Source organism: Alligator sinensis, unplaced genomic scaffold, assembly GCF_000455745.1.
Source record: "Alligator sinensis unplaced genomic scaffold, ASM45574v1 scaffold559_2, whole genome shotgun sequence".
NCBI classification, from domain to species: Eukaryota; Metazoa; Chordata; order Crocodylia; family Alligatoridae; genus Alligator; species Alligator sinensis.
In genome coordinates this window covers 1,156,484-1,172,255 of record NW_005842046.1, presented here as the reverse complement: position 1 = coordinate 1,172,255, position 15,772 = coordinate 1,156,484, and positions in this window count along the sequence as shown.

The following is a 15,772-nucleotide window of genomic DNA, read 5'->3' as shown; positions in this document are numbered from 1 at the left end:
ATTCTGTTGTTTTGCAAAGAGCTCTCTGCAGGCTGGCAGAGTTGCAGCCTGCAAGGAGCTGAGGGGAGTGGGAGGAGGGCGGTCAGGCAGGGGGCACCATGTGCAAGTATATGCACATGGCCCCAGGCAGCCTGCAGAGCAGCTCTTGCAGGTAAGTCATGGGGGAATGGTGGGGTGGGGAATAAGGCTCATATAGGGAGAGAGGGAGTGACTTGGGCAGGGCTGGGGCTGCTGCCCAGCCAGGGGTATGTGGGGCTTGGAGCCCAGCTGCAGGGCCCTGGCAGGGAGTGGGATGAGGCCACGGGTGGCTCATCGGGGGGCAGGGGTGTGGGGCCAAGTTCCTGCCACTGCACACACATCTGTGCATGGGGTGAGCGTGGGCTGCCCGCTGTGGGCTTGGGCTCCCTGTCTTACTGCCCACTCCTGGGGCCTCTGCAGCCCAACAGCAGTGTGGGCCAGGGAAACCTTGCCAGGGCAGCAGAGAGCTCACAGCGGCAATGAACTTTTTTGCACAGCCCTGCTCTGCCCTGCAGCTCCGGGTCACACCCGCTGGGCTGCAGAGGCCCAGGGGAGGGGAGCAGCCCCTAGTGGGCAGCCTGTGCCCGCCCCCCCCCTGTGCATAGATCTGGGGGGCACAGGTCCTCCTGCCCCCCCAGGTGTGCATGCAGGGGGGGGGGAAGCCGGCCCCACCGCCACTTGATCCCGCAGTGGGGAGGCAGCAGGGAGGGGGGAGCCCGGCTCTGTGCTCTGTTCTGCTGCAGCAGCTGGGGCTCGGGCATTGCTGGGCAGGGGGCAGGGGGCTGTGGGGGGGGAGTGAGGGGCACCAGCAGGGCCAGGGGGCTGGGGGAGCCGGGGGAGGGGGTGGGGAATAACGGGCACCAGCAGAAATTCCCAAGGTTCAGGTCAGGTCAGGACTGACCCTGGGAGTTTTTCCTCTCTCCTTCACCAGCAAGGTTCCTCTTGCTCCAGAATAATTCACCCAGGTCTGACTGGTTACAGCAGCGTCACTTCTTTATAACAAACTGCTTTTCACAACCCCAACCGAAGGAGCTGATCTTTTCATTATGATGATGCAGCAAACTGGCTAGCGTTATAACTTCAAAAACCTTCTTCCATGAACGTTTCTCATGGTCCCGTGGGGGGTCATTATAACGCGGTCGTACTGTTCCATCCTCTCTTGCACAGGCCGTTAACTCCGTGTTGACTGAGGTAGATCAACTCAGTGTTGACCGAGGTTTAACATATTGAGGCTGTTTCAGCCATGATGATTCTTTGGTCTTTTCCTCATTTAACAATCACAAAGTTCATTAAATGAAATTTGATGATTTGGGACGTGTGGTCTGTGATCGCATCCCCTTCTCCAACCTCTCCCATTCCTCCCTCTTGTGCGCGTGATGGGACAAAAGAGGTAATGATTTTATTTAATGCATTCAAGCTAACATGTTACTTGAAGCTGCTTGAACTAATTCGCAGAGTCTTGTGGGATGACAGCTTTCTGTTATTTCCTTTCCCAATAAAATAAAGTGATGAGTAAAGACGAGTGATTGGTCTAAAATAAGAAATGTGTTTCCGTGTGGTTTGCAGATGACATCCTAAATCATTCAGTAGCTCGGAGCAGGTGGTTGCGCAACTTTCCACTAAAAGATGGAAACAATCTGGGGATGTGATTCACCGCCATACCACAGCACTGGGAGACCATGGGTCTTGATAGCATTTACACTGGTGAGTCCAGCTGTTCTGTGTAGACCCAGGCCTGCTGCTTTACGTTAAAATGTAGATGATGTTTAAAAATGTAAAGACCTTCCAAGCTCTCAGTCTAAGCCAATGGTTCTCTATCTTTTTGGACTCGAGCCAGCCCTGAATAGACTTAATGCCCCCCCACAATGGACTCGAGGGAAAACGCCAGCTCTTCTTTTTCGCTTGAAAAGTAATAGAGCAAATCTTCTGTTGCAAAGAGCTCAGAAAGAGCCCAGCAGCTCCTAGTGTTTTTAACACTATGGCTTCCTATTCCAAGTTTTTGTTTTTATCCTGCAAATCATGTTTGCACACCTAGCAGTGCTCACTTTGCACGGCACCAGACAGCACCTTTTGAAATGACCTCAAAGCACCTGGTCGAGACCCGCAGCTCTTTTCGTTGAGACTTTGCCAACATCATTTTGCTGCTCTGTTCTGCTGCTGAACTGTAATGTTTCTGACTGGCTGATGATATTAATAACTGTCGTTGCTCCCTTAATCAAGTACGGTATGCAGTATGTGTACACACACACGCGCGCGCGCGCGCGCACACACACACACACACACACACACACAACTATAGATAGATCAATAGCTAGACAGATAGATATAGATATAGCTATTGATAAAGATATATTTCTGCCCCGTTTCTCCCCCTCTCCTCCCCCTGTCTATTGTTTCAGGATTTTTTTAACAGTTTCTAGTGCAGCATATTCTTTGTGGTTACTAAACCAGATTGTAACAGCCTCTTCAAGAGCTGCCTGTGAGTGTCAGTTAGTGAGGAGACATTCATTAACAGCTTTGGGATCAGAAGATAATGTCACCCTCTCCGTGCAGGCTCCCGTATCTAACAGGTATAATGACTTATGATTGTAGAGGTTCATGCTCATTCAGAACATTCATGCTCATAAGAGCTATAAAGACTGTTTTGTTCATCCCAGATAGGAGGCAATGGTGGCATTATGGATTGGAGAAGGATGCATATAGTTCAAAGAAATTATTTATCATTCATTTTGCTTTGCCTGTTTGTCTCTTGCCAGATTTTCCAAAAACAGGTCAGGACGTCCTCAAAATAAAACGTTGTTCAACGTTACTAATCGAATAGTATCTTTTGTTTGGTTAGAGATTTTTTGTGAGCGATTCAGTGCAAATAGAGTTAATAAAACTCTTCTGTTGCTATTATTTTTCCAATGAAAAATGCAGTTTCTGCAAGATACCAACGTTACGAGGGAAAATTGCAAGTTTGAAAAAATCACATTTTCCATTAAGAACAGTGACAGTAAAGACAATATTTGTGAATGTTCGTAATGAGTTATTTTCCTAATGAATTATTCTTGGGTTATTTTTCAGCCACATTTTTATTTTTGCCTTTTTTTTCTACCAGGAAAATTGAACTCAAATATTTTGAGTCGCCATGATCTAATCAATTCTTCTCCCCAAAAAGAAAATGCAATTTAATATTGAACTAACTTAAAAAAACCCCATTTCTAGTCAGTTCAATAAACTAAAATGAAACTATCTTATGTTTTTAAAGGGGTGTAGGTTGTAGCCGTGTTGGTCTAAGGACATAAGCAGACAAGGTTCTTGGGTAAATCTGGTATCTTTCATTAGACTAACTCAGATAGTTGGAAAAATACTTCTTAGCAAGCTTTTGGGTATAAATACCCTTGGTTGGACTGAAGAAGCATCTGCAGTTGGTGTGTGTGCTCTTCCTGGATAGAACTATGTTTTAAATGAATTTTTAAAAAATTCTGTTTCATAAAGCAATTAAAGCTCTTACTGTAACTTTGGATGAAAACAAACGCTGAAACATGAGATTGAAACATGGAATTTTTGTCTTTCTATCTGATCGAAATGTGAGTATTCCCAGTTCAAGTTGGTTTGTTTGGGTCCACAGGTTATATAGTACATAGGAAGTATAATTAGCCGTTGAAGCCAATTGCAACAGGATATCAATCGAGCAATGTGGACTTCTGGAAAGGGTAGAAATGTAACATGATAATTTTGTTGCATAGGATTGATGAAGTAGAAGTTGTCTATGCCTGAAGCTGCTCTGATCCAGCTCCGTGTGCTGTGGAGGGTCTGCCTGGGGCATGAGGGTGCTTCGGTGTGGGGCTAGCCGGCAGTCAGCCCAATCAGTGTCTACACATGCGGAGCAGCACACTAAATAATGCCACCCAAGGATAGTACTTGTGTTGACAAGTAGTATCCTAGCGTGGAGCTTATTACTTTACTGTGGCATAATAAGGCTGCATGTGTAGATGCTGAAGCACCTAACTTAGGGCACTGACAGAAGTGACTTTTGTTGTGCTATTGGCCCCTTGAAAGCATTCTATGGCCATGCCCTGACTGAAGTCCATGGCTGCTGAGTGCTTTAAAAGTGCCCAATCATGTGACAAATTAACCCTCATATAACGAGGGTTCAGATGATGGCACTCCAAAGTGGAGCACCTTCATTAACTTCTGTCTGTCCCTGCACATGATCGGGGCTGGGCTGATGCAGCCCAGCCCTGCCCCCTGGTGCTGTCTGCAGGATGGGAGGGGAGGGAGCTGGGGTTTGTCCAGACTGAGATGGAGGAGGGATGGGTGGATTGGAGCTCACCTGAAGGAGCTTCATCCATTCCATTTCCCTCCATCTCGGGCTGAGTAAACCCCAGCCTAGACCTTCCTCTTCCCCTCCTCCCATCCTGCAGATAGCAGTGGAGCTGGGAGAGGGATGGGGTGCGGCTAGGGGGCAGAGGCTGCAGGCAGGCAGCCTCCCTCCACTGGATCAGCTCCAGGGTGGAGCTGAATCCCCACCACCCCGATCAAACGACAAATGCCTGTTGGGTCAGGGAAGTTGCTGAAACTCATGGTGCTTTCTGCAAAGTACCATGAGTTACAGCAGGGAGCTGTACGTCTGTCAGTGCCCTTAGCTCACTTCTGCTTCAGGCTTTTCTGAATGTCTGTACCTGGACTATATGCAAGGGAGACTGTTTAGGCTGAACTTTTCAAAAGAGCCGGTGAGATTTGGGGGCAAAACTTTTGAAAATTCAAGGTTTGACATATTATTTTTATACTTCCATATACATTTTTAAGAAGCAGAATTTGCATTGAGGGACCTACCTTAAGTTTCCTGCAGAAAGATTTTCAAAATGGCAAGTTTTAAGAGTCTATCACTATTTTCCCCAGTTAGGCGTTTCCTTTAAATGTGCATTTGGGTCTCAACTTTATATAACGAAAAGTCTAAAAATTGTCTGAGAATGAAAATGCTTTACTTTGCAAGCACCAATTGCTCAGGGGAATTGCTTCTTCCAATAGCCAGATTTCTAAATCGGCTTCACGTGAACTTGAGATATCGGATCATGAAAAGAATACACTGGAGTCTGCCATGGTGCTGCTGCAGGATGTAAATTAGGTGTGCATTTGCACTCGCATGTGCATTTGAATACTTATTTGACAAAAATCTGGCCATGTCCAATAAAGAAAATGAACCACTTGTATGCGTCTCCTTGCCATTGATTAGCAAGAGTCTGTCACAATTCTGCTTAAGCAAATGTTTCTTTCCCCATTCCCGTAAGATATTTTGGAACTTGAACATATTTTTTTAAGCGATGGTAATGGGAAGCAACAAAAGCTTGTGCTGCTTCAACCTGCCAAAATTTCAGCTAGCAGAGGTCTCCCTGGCTTTCTGTTCATCAATCTGTTGTTATGATTTCCTTTGCTAATCAGTGCAAAGGCTTTTCAAAGCCACTTTTGCAAGTCCTCAGTGACATGGAAGCTTTAAAGACACCTCAATGCACCCACCAATCTGAAGTTACTGCTCCAGGGGAGTCAGATATGTGCTTGAAGGAGCTCGCTCACTTTATGTGAAAGCGGCCCGAGTCAACAACACCTTCAAGCTATAAAACAATCTCCCAGGCTGGCGATTCCAGTTCTTTTCATCTGTGCATGGCTTACTTCCCCTAACCCTGGACTTCCAGGAGGTGCCGCTCCTTGTGTGCCTCTGGCTCGCATTTTCCTCTCGTTATTCTTTAGATTAGCACATTCACAATGGAAGCGTCTGACAGACTTTTCTACTGATGTTCCTAGATAAAATAAGAAGCAATTATTAAGCTGAAGTGTGGCAGGAGAGGGGGAAGGAAATGAAAATAAAGGGCGAAAGACTACAGTAGATGTGAAGAACCAGGCTCATAATTGCTGAGTTGTTGTTTTTTTTAAAGTAAAGCTGCTGTGAGCTGTCTTCCACTTGATATACATAGTACAAAGGTAATGGACCAGTAGGTCTTCATCCTGGTTTGCAACTGCTTTACCGAGTGCTAATGACTGGATTGTTTAAGAAGCTTGTAACTGCAATTAATTTGGACTCTACGTGAATTTTTCCTCTCTTGGGGAAGCGGGGTAGGGGTGGGATTCATTAGAGATTGTTTTTAACTCAATTTAAAGACTTCTCACTTGCTCCATCTACCCAGGTGATGGAAGCCTCCTTTAATTGCCTCCCTTCAAACAAGAGTTGTTTTCTAGATAGCATTCTTCCTTCCAATACACAAATGCTGCCTTCCCACTCCTTTTCAAGGAAATGAGATTCCTTAAGAACTTCTCAGCTTGTTAACAAGTTGTTAACATATAAATATCATCGTCTGGCTGGCTTCTCTCTGGAACAAAAGGTTATGATTAATAAAAATGAATACACCCAAAGTTCCCTCTTGCAGCTTGCACTGATGAAATAGTAATAACTTGGATTTATGTGGCATCTTTCAGCCAAAAGCACTTTACAGCCTATGTCTAAGAGGCACTGCTCCAACCACCAGAAAAGGGGAGCCAGCATGTGGTGTGCACAGGGTGGGGGGGAATAATAGCTTGGATGAAGGAAACAGTGGAGAGTTGCACTTTTCTTACCAAACATGGTGGAACCAGGCAGAGCAACAAGGACCTAGGGTTTTCAGAGGTTTTATCTGAAAGACCTATAATGTCAACAAGCTCAATTTATGAGATTCATGAGAGATTTTTATTCGGTGGGTTATAGTTGGGGTCATTGGATTTTTGTGCGAGGGGTTCAGAAGCTTTTTCAGTGACTTTTGTTACATATTTTTATCTCTTTATGGGTTTTCTACAAATTTGACAAGGGCTTACACATTACTGAGGGTCACACACAGTGAGAGGGGGAGGGTGTAGAGGGAGAGGGTGTAGGGGTACACGGGTATGTTCACACAATTGCCCACAACTGCATGTCATATGAGGCTTAAAGGTTAATTGTCATTTCCCCCTAGCTCATGGTTCTGGAGGCCTGTGCTTTTAGAGCAAACATACTTGGGTTCCCTCCTTGGTGCTGCTGGAAAGGGCTGAGTATCACTGTTTCTCAGTGAAGCTTCGTGTGATGCCAGCTTCTTTTTGCTATCAATCATTGTGGCTCTTGCCTAAAGATGAAGGGCTGAACTGACCCTGCCAGGATTCAACCATGCGATTCCAGGGAACTTAGGCATTTCAACCTCAAGAACTGCATACACCAGAAATGCTCCATTAACAAAGGATTACGCTGTACAGTTGACCTGACCGTTCACTTCTTGCTTTCCCTCATTATGATCCCAGGTTTAAAGGGAAAAAAAAAAAGTGCTGTGTGCAGTTTCAAGGCTGAGGATCTGATGACTGCTGCTAAAAAGTGGATATATTGTATTTTCCCTTGCTCCGGTGTGAGGACAAATACAGGGCAGGGCCAATGGCTGGTGCTGATGTGAAGGGGCAAGGAGCTCGGGGACTTCTCCCTTTCTACTTGCCCCTGAGAGCTCAAGTCGCTTCCTAGAAGGATTGCTAAACCTTTTTGATCCCCCCCTCGGTGATGCTCAGCAGTCCTCTCTTCATCCAATTTAAAAAAATTAATGAGCAGAAAAGCACATGAGGAAATTTTTGCGAAATCAAACCATACGTACATCTCACTGGGCTCCTCCTTTTAGCAGCACGGACTGACTCTGCGCATCAGTTTTTCAGGGTTGCTCTTCATCAGGTTCCTTCTAGTTTTGGAGTCTGTGATTTCTCCTTCCTGCTCCTTTCCTCCGTGTGCCCTGAGGGGAACAAATGGTTCTGCAGTGCCCTCGACTTGCTCATAACGTGAGTATCAGGGATTTTCGCTTTTCTCTGTAGCATGGCTTGTGGCCATCTTGATATCTCCATTCCCTGGCACTGCGTTCCTATCACCTGGTCTCTGCCGGTTGCAAACTGTTTAGTGCCCTAAAGAATGCAATGCTTTACTAAACTCAGTACGGGGTCACGTGGTGATCTTTATACAAGAAGGCAGATTATCTAATCCAGGGGTGAGCAGTTATTTGGGCAGGAGGGCCACTTAGGAAGTTTTGGTGAGCGGCGGTGGACCAAGTCTGCAACAGCGCACCAAAACTTCTCAAATGGTATATTAGTAGACCAGCCTAGGATCCTGCGGGCAGGATGCGCTCAGCCGGGAGGATGGGATGAGACCATGGGCGGGTAGGGAGCGGTGTCTGTAGGGTGGCCATCGTAGAGGACAGTCTGGTTGTCCTCTATTCATACGAAACCGGATGCCTTTATGTCCTCTATGTTTCTCTCAGGTTTCGTATCAATAGAGGACAGAGTAGCTGTCCTCTTTGACGGCCTCCCTAGGTGTCTGGGAGTGGGACGGGTGGACAGGACCACGGCTGGGGCAGGGGCAGAACTGCGATCCGCTCCCAGCATGGTCCTGTGCTGTAGCCACCCTGTGATTCGGGCTCTGCCCTATCCCTGCCTACCTGTCCCACTCCTGGATGCTGCTTTTTGCCTGCAACTGCCTCCCATCCACCTGGCCGAGCATGCCCTCCCTGTGGGGGTCCTGTGCCAGTCTCCATGGAGACCCTACCCACCTGCCTGCTCTGTCCAGTGCCCCTGATAGTAGGTGCAGGGCAGACGGACTGGGTTGCCTGGGCAGTGAGACTGGGTATGAGGGACATTGGCAGCAACAGCCAGAAGGAGCTGCCACTGCCAGGAAGCAGAGTCCGGCTGCCGTGCCACCCCAGCCATGCTGTCTGCCTGGGTGTGATGACCAGCTGCGTATGCCATGACCTGGGCTGCTCCCCATGGGCTGGGTGGGGCTAAGGCACCCATCACGGGCCAGGTAAAATCCTTTGGCAGGCCAGATGTGGCCTGCAGGCCATATTTTGTCCACTCCGATCTAATCTAGTGATCCTTCCTGACCTAAATCTTTAACACATTGGAAACTGTAGGCCATGTCGATTGGGAATTGCTAGTTACACAGCATGCATCCAAATCAGCATCTTGTCTCTGCAAGAAAATCCCCTTGCTTTACCTTCACAACTTGTGTAAAAATACGTAAAGTCCTGCCAAACTGGAGCAGGGAAAAGCATAACCACGCCAAACAACCCCTGGGTAAGACAATGGATGGATTTCAAATGCCAGGATCAGAGCTTGCACTAAACAAAATGCAAAGTAGAGGAAAGTCCTGTTTGGGCAGAATTTGCCTAATGAGGATTACTGTAATTACCGGACTGGATTTTTTAAATTTAATCATGATTTGACATTGGCATCACAGTGGTACCCAGAGACCCATGTCAGGCTGAGGTCTCTTGTGCTAAGACTTGCCCACCTGTAAACCCTTGAAGCGAGTGGTAGGCACAATACACACCCATCCAGCCTGTACTGTGTTGTGTTCTCTGAGATACCCAGACTAGAGCAATATTCATGTTCCCACTTCACCTAAGCAACCCTCTGAGATCAAAGGGCTTTCCAAAGAGACCTGGTAAATGTTACATTTTGAATATCTGCTATTGGGTATTGAAACTGTTTTCAGGAGCTAGAAATCCAGGCTGACATGAGGCTGTGAGGTCTGGCATCTAAAACAGTGGTTTCCAGCCTTTTTTCATTTGCAGACCCCTAAACATTTCGAATGGAAGTGAGGACCCCTTTGGACATTTTTGAATGGAGGTGCAGACCCCTTTGAACTGTAAGTGTGGGTATTCACATACTAGTCCTCTTTCACAGACCCCTTAGACATAGTCTGCAGATCCCCAGGGGCCTGCGGACCACGGGTTGAAAACCCACCGATCTAAAACATTGCATCGGACCTACAAGGATGGGGTGCTACTCCTAGCTCTGATACTATCTAAGACCTCCTTGGTTCTCAGGCAGCCCTTTGTTGGACCGCACTTGTAAGCTTTTCATACAAAGGCTGCTGCTTGCTACATGTGCACACAGCAGGTGCCTGCAGAGCATGCGACAGTACAAATATACACCGCTCACTGCTCAGATGAGAAATCTGACCCCAGTATCCGTTTTAGTGCCTGAATGGTAAATCGTGATCCCCCCTGCTGTGTTCCTTATCAAATACAGGACTCCACTAGTTGCATTTGCCTGTCCTTACAATAAGTACCAAAATTGGCAGCTAAAAGGTGAATAAATCTAGGAGAACCGTTAACATGTGATAGGCTGTCTTTATCCCCAGGCCTTTATATGCTACATTGGTGCCTGGTGATTTTTTTTCACACTGGTTTTCCCTCTTCCACTTCAAATTACACAAAGCCTGAAGAGCTACTTTACGGTGATGAACAGGAAATATGCAAATGGTTTCATCACAGCTGCGGTAGCTTGCTGCCTCCTAGGAGTGCCACAGTCAGATGTTCAGAAAACTTTCTTTCCCTCTTCAGTACTGCATTGCAAGCAGAGTTTCTAGCCTCCCTGCTTCAGCCTGAAGGACTCTTGCCTTTTCTCCATACCAGCAAAACAAATAGACATTCCTTATCCCAAAGATCTTACAATTAAAGCATAAAATGAAGGACAAGAGATGGATACACACACAGGGAGCTACAGGCAGAAGCTCAGTGTTATGACTTCTGTTTTTGTGTTGATCATAATCATTGAGCTATATTCATCTCATAGTGAGATTGGAAACTAAGGGCCATCTTTCTGTTGTGTGTATAGTACCTTTCAGAATTGGCCCCCCCTGTCTGCAATTGGACCCTCTAGGGGCTTTCACATTATATTCTCCCAGGTGAATCTCCATTAAGATGGAGGAGGATGTATTCCGTAGCCATGTTGGTCTGAGACAAAAAGAAATGCAAAACTCTAAAACTCGTGGTTCAGAGATGATACCTTTTATTTGATCAACTAGGAAATCACCAAAAAAAAAAATGTTTTGTTGTTGTTGTTGCAACTTCTTAGTTTGTTTAATAAGAGGTATCGTCTCTGAACCAAGAGCTTTAGAGTTTTGCATTTCTTTAAGATGGAGGAGTAGCTTATGCAACTTGTGAGCTGGTATCATTGGTGGTCATTTGGCGAAGTCAATAGTTGTAACCTCAGAGTTGTAAACTGCTCTACGTTCAGAGTGTAAGGATAAATGGCCATTATTTTTCCCATCAAATAATTACTGAACCAAAAAGATGGGATGCTATTTTCAACTTGGTTTTTGCTATGTAGTAGACAGATTATAGAAGGGCTGGTCATAGAAAATAACTTCAGATCAAATCACTGTGAGTTGATTTTGTTTAAATTAAATGGGAGAAAAAATAAAATTAGGTCTAAAATTATGACCCTGGAAAGAAACATTTCGACGCCTACCTTGCTGGGATCCTTTGACCCCTGCTGACTTCCTGCCCTTGGGGCAGGGGGCTGGACTCAATGATCTTCCGAGGTCCCTTCCAGCCCTGATGTCTATGAAATCTATTAAATTCAAAAAGAGCAAATGTTGCCAATCTCAGGGGATCAGTAGAGTCAGCTATAATGAAGAGCTCTGAAGACCTGAATATATAGAAGGCCTGAAATTTCTATCTGATTTTTCCTTCAGTTTAAAGAAAATGATGATATGATAATGTAGTATAGTAATTATATAATTATATAACAATATAGTGTAATGATGGTTAGTTGGAAAACTTGTATGATTGATTTAAAAATATTAGAATAGTTCCTACCTTCCAGTTGTCAAAACATCTTTCATCACAAAAAGAAATTATTTTTCAGCTAACGTCTTGAGCACGTTTCTCAGTCAGTTCAAGTGGGATGACCAAGAGCTGGCACAGCTGGGGACTCACCGGATAGGTGGCCAAAAGCCCCCCCCACCTATCACGCCAGGACAACAAATACTGTAGTCCTAGATTATAAATATTGTAGTCCCCTGCTCCCCAGTAATGAGGAGATTTGTAGCCTTGGGCAGGCCTGAAAGTCCATTGTCTACCCCAAGTAGTGCTGCAACGCCTTGGGGCTTGCTGGAAAGGCAAATGAAGAGCCAAGATGTGTCCTAGAGGGCCTGAGAGAGCTGCAAATTTAGGCATAAATGCTTTTAGGTCCAGGCCTTGGTCTTACCATAGATGCTCTTGGATTCAGTGAGGCTTTGGGCAGACACAGGACTTACTGCCTGTGGAGGCTTAGCACTGCAGCCAGCAAATGGCAATGCATATTTCTTATTCCAAGCATGGGGACATCCTGACTGACTTTGATGGGAGATAGGCATCCAGCTGTGGCACCAGGAGGAAAATAAGAGCTTTGGATTGCACAGCTTTGTAATAACTGTTATTTCTACTTTGGCTTCTCTTGTGCTGCATAAGACCTTACCATTCTCCTACTGTTAAGAAGAAAAAGCAATTAAAAATGTATTAAAATAGCATTAGGGTTCAACCATGAGAGCCACGAATGCGATGTCATGGGGTAACATTGAAATGTAAAGGTTTGGTAGAAAGCAGCATATGTTCCTTACCCTCCTGCTTTGATTAAGAGTCTATGTCCTTGATCCTGTAATGCAATCTGCACAAACGGGGCCCTCCTATGGTGCTCAGCCCTTTGAAGTCAGCAGTGCTTTGTGTAGAAGAACTATTCCCGGTAAAGTCGGGCAGAGTGCTGTGCTAACACAGTACTGAGACAGCTCGTCTGTCTCTACCCAGCGCTGCGCTGAACCAAGGAGTCAAAGCAGCTGATCTTTCCTAGGGTTTCCGCTATTGTGCCGCACTTGCGGTATTGCAATAGTGGGCACTTCCGAAGAAAAAGGCTAATGTCAACCTAGGGTAGCTAGAATGGGTTGCGAGCCTTCACTTTAAATGGCACTCCTTGGAAAAGTTCATTTCTTAAGCAACAATCTCTCGTCGTTGCTAAGTAACACTAAGTTGCCTTCAAGGTAAGTCTGTCTGGTTTAAAAGTGATGAGGGTGTAATGTTTGTATCTTGTGTTTCACTGCTTGACTTGCCAAATATTCAGCTGGGTCGGCAGAGTGCCGGACTGAGCTAAGCACGGTTTTAGATCCACGTTGCTTGTGCAGTTTGAATTTAGCTCTTGACAACCAGCGATGTGTTTTTCCCGTGTTGTCTCCACATCATTACGAAATTGTTATTTCAAGCAGAGTGCTGACTTTATTTGGCAGGAAGAGTGTCTTTTGGGGTCGCTGTAATAAATGCGGAACTAGAATATCCTCAAATGGCAACCAAGTTGGAGCGTTGTTTCCAAGCATGGAGTATACACTCAAGCTCAGGATATGGTACCTTATTTCCTTGTTTCTATTAAGCTCCGAACATATTTATTTTTCACTTCCATCAGCACAATCTGTCACATTTGGAAGAAAAAAGTACTAGTCTTTTCCCTGTTTACCTCCGTTGTATGCACACACTTTTGAAACAAGGACAGTGGCCTTTGAGCCCGTTAGAATCGTGTCATTATGGGAAACCGTAGAGGATCATCTGCACATTTATAGTCATTGAAGGCTTCATCCTGGGAGCTGCTGATTCCGGAGGCTATACCCATAGTAGGATATTTGTCCAAGTATGGGTGCACAAGAACAATACCCTCAGTTTTCTACCAGAATATCTTCATCACCACTACCATGGATGATAACTATTAAAATCATAGACTCATAGAAAATGAAGTTGGAAGAGATCTCAGGAGGTCACATCTAGTCCAACCCCCTGCTCAAAGCAGGACCAGCCCCAGCTAGATCATCCCAGCCAAGGCTTTGTCTAGCTGGGTCTTAAAAACCTCCAAGGATGGAGAGTCCACCACCTCTCTGGGTAGCCTGCTTTACCACCCTCCTATTGAGAGAGTTTTTCCTAATATCCAACCTCAACTTCCCTTGCTGCATCTTGAGCCCATTGCTCCTTGGTCTGTCATCTGTCACCACTGAGAACAGTCCAGCTCCATCCTTTTGTGTATCACCCTTCAGGTAGTTGAAGGCTGCTATTAAATCCCCACTTGGTCTTCTCTTCTCCAGACTAAATAAGTGCAGTTCCCTCAGCCTCACCTCACAAGTCATGCCCCCCAGCCCCTGAACCATTTTTGCTCTCCTCCACTTGACTATCTCTAATTTGTCCACATCTTTTCTGTAGTGGCGTGCCCAAAACTGGACACAGGACTCCAGATGTGGCCTCACCAGTGCTGAACAGAGGGGAAGAATCACTTCCCTTGACTGGCAACACACCGACCAATGCAGCCCAGGATGCCATTAGCCTTGTTTGCAGCAAGAGTACACTGCTGACTTGTATTCTGCTTATTGGTCATTGTAACCCCCAGGTCCTTTTCTGCAGAGCTGCTGCCCAACCCATCAGCCCCCAGCTTGCACTGGTGCATAGGATTTTTCCGTCCTCAGTGCAGGACTTAGCACTTGTCCTTGTTCAACCTCATGAGATTCCTTTTGGCCCAATCCTCCAATTCATCTAGGTCACTCTGAATCCTAACCCTACCCTCCAGCATATCTACTACTCCCCCCAAATATTAAAGGAACCAGTGATTTCAATAGATGGCTTTATAAAATACCACATGGGACATTAAGTATGTTTGCGAGGTTGGGAATTAATATAAGAAACTGTAAAGCGAGTTGGTTAAAGGAGGCCAGACAATGGGTTGTGCTGAAAGGGGTTTTGCTGAGTTGAGGGAAGATTATCATTGGAGTTTCTCGAGGATAGGTCTTGGGATCAATCTTTTTTACTATTTTCATTAACAAACTTGGCACACAATGGTGGAATCTTGTGAAGAAATTTGCTGATGCTGCAAAGTTGGGAGGCATCATCAATATACAGGAGGACTGAAGTATCATACAGGAAGAATTGGATGACCTTGAGGACTAAAGTAATAGAGATGAGATGAAAGTCAATAATAGAGTGCACAGTCATGCATTGAGGAGCTAATAACAAGAATTTTTTGCAATAAACGGGGAGCTCATAAGCTGATTGAGGAGGAGGAACACCTGCATGTATTAGTCAGTCATAGGATTCCCATGAGCCACCACTGCAATGTGGCAGTGAAGAAGGCAAATGAAATCCACAGATAGATCTAGAAATGTCCTTGCAGTAGTAGACTCATCGAAGCATTTATGCCACTGGAACTTGTTTGGGATATTGTGCCCGATCTCAGTGACCCATATTCAAGAAAGATGGATTCGAACTGGAACCAGTACAGAGCAGCAGATATAAGGATGATCCGGGAAAAAGGGAACAAAAGAGCTTGACATGTTTAGCTTATCAAAAGGGAAGTTGAAAGGGGACATAATAGCTTTAATAATACCTGGGAGGGATAAATACTAGAGAGGGAAAAGACCCATTTGACCTAAAGGACACTGTTGGCAGAAAAAGAAAGGATATAAACTGGCCATGGACAAATTCAGACTGGACTTTCCAAACCTCACTCCTGTGATAATTAGAAACAGAGTTCCTGTTTGAGTTGTGTGGCGGTAAAGAAAAATAAACCCCAAAACTTACTTGGCTTCACCGCGGTAGCTGGACTGAGGATTGAACAGCGGTGCTGTACTGTACAGCATGCTTGCTTGTGGTGGCAGTGTATTAAACGGACTGACATAAGATCTTCCCTGTTGTGTTTCTCAGCATTTTCCCCTTCTTTCTTTCTTTTTTGCTGTCTAATTTAGGAGTGGAGTGTGTGGTTCTCAGGCAGTAAATGGATACTATGCCAGTTCTCACCTGCGGTATATAGGTAGAACTCCATCATTACTCCATTATTTTGACTGGAGGACTATCATAGAATCACAGAAAGTGTTGGAAGGGACCTCAGGAGGTCACATCTAGTCCAACCCCCTGCTCAAAGCAGGACCAGCCCCAACTACATCATCCCAGCCAAA